The sequence below is a fragment of the Triticum aestivum genome, chromosome 1A (genome assembly GCF_018294505.1).
Source record: "Triticum aestivum cultivar Chinese Spring chromosome 1A, IWGSC CS RefSeq v2.1, whole genome shotgun sequence".
NCBI classification, from domain to species: Eukaryota; Viridiplantae; Streptophyta; class Magnoliopsida; order Poales; family Poaceae; genus Triticum; species Triticum aestivum.
In genome coordinates, this window is record NC_057794.1 from 463,836,808 (window position 1) to 463,838,681 (window position 1,874).

A 1,874-nucleotide genomic window follows, 5' to 3' on the forward strand; every position below is an offset into this window, starting at 1 on the left:
ATGGTTTCTTGTAATCCTGAGAAATCCACTTTTTTATCCTGAGAAATACCAGAAAAAACATGAAATTGCACAATCATTGCCCATTTGATTACAATCATGTTATTTAGACCTAGCGGGCATCAACCACTATCCGCACAAGTTCAAGGTCGCGATCTCCATCGTGGACTATGTGGCCAAGTACAGCAGCTTGTGTGTTGGTGAACAACTGCTGACTGTCACTGAAAGCTTGGCTGATATTGATTCTTTCAATGTAAAAGTAACTATAGTTAGCACTGCCAAAGTTTCCTGCTCGGTCATGAGCAAGAGATTTTCCTCATCCAGACTCTTCTTTTATGATCTCTATGTCGATTGGGGTGAAGGTTCAGGTCATGGCTGGGGCCACAGGTATCAGTTGCACCAGTTGGATAAAGATGATGAAATTGGCATATAAGCTGCATGTTTATTTTCATTATGGTGCCTTTAACTGTATTATTTGTCTTCCATCACCAAAATACATGAAGTGGTTTTTAGATTCTAATCTCTGTTTGTGGCTCAGAGGTGGCCGTTACTGAATTCCACAAATGCCAGAGTGTTGTGAAGCAGGGGGATATTGTTGGTATACCTGGATATCCAGGTTAGTAAACTTGTGTGCTTGTCCAATTTAGCAGTTCCTCGTTGAGGATTACATCTTCTCTGTCTGAAAGTCGAACACTGTTAGAGAAGCCAGCACTGGTTAGCAACTGGAGGTTCTTTTCTGTTCTTCTTTGGTGCTTCTGCGCTAGTCTTTGTACTCTACTCCTAATCTTCAATGCATAGCGGTTATAGTAAAAAAAAGTTCGAACAATGTTAGCTAAATCCTTGAAAATAATCAGACATAAATTATAATAGGTTAAATTTTGGAAGCAATGTCATAGGGATGTATCAAAAGATTACCCCGCCACATTTCAAAGTATTTCTATTTGTGTAAAAATGGTTTCCTTGGAAAAAAAATTCTACTACTGTAAATTTTATGAAAAAGAAATGATACCTAGCAAGCTAGAAGTTGGTAATTAAGTTTTTTTTTGCAGAACTTTCAGCTAATTCTTATACTCCCTTCAGTCAATAAGTATCCTGGTTTTAGTTCAAATTTAAACTAATGCTACGACACTTATTATGAATCGGAGGGAGTAATATTCTCATAGTATCTGTGGTAAATAAAGACTCAACTGAGTGTATTTGTTGTAATATACACTTCGACGGAGTATATAAATCCCTGGGGTACCAATCATAACTCCTGCTTGATACACAAACCTAAAACTATAGTTGATATGAATGTATTTTGTTCATAATAGAGTATATAATCAGGTTTGTGGCAACCTTGTATTACATCGGTAATATATATTTTGTTCACTGAAACTATAGCTGATATGTATGAATGAGGAATAACGTTACCACAAACCTGATTATATGCCTTTTCTTTCAACTATTTTTCCTGGCATAGTAACACTTTTTTTTACATGCATATCAGGTAGGAGTAGCAGGGGCAAACTTAGCATATTTGCCAGAAATTTAATATTGCTCTCCCCATGCCTCCTTATGTCACCCAACCAGAGAACTTGGCGTTGCACTGATGTTGCTGGAAAGGTGAGATAAGATAGTAAACAGATATTCCTGATCCATAATATGTTGCCATATTTGTATGAGTAACACCTAGAAAACACACAAAAAAAAATACAAGACCACTGCTGTTGTTATTGTTGTTGCTGTTGCGGAGATGTTCTGCATGATTCACTCTGTTCTAGTCTGAAGAAAAGCAATTTACATGACAGGGGATAATTCAGAAGTTCAGACCTGAGACAAGGGAAGAAGTGTGTCAGGACTGTAGCTTTCTTCTGGTATGGGACGACCTCCAGCAG

General features: G+C 37.5%; 1 pseudogene; it reads left to right on the forward strand.

Moving 5' to 3' along the window:
* LOC123188358 (lysine--tRNA ligase-like) lies at positions 1 to 1,611 on the forward strand (annotated as a pseudogene).
* The last annotated feature ends 263 nt before the right edge of the window (positions 1,612 to 1,874 follow it).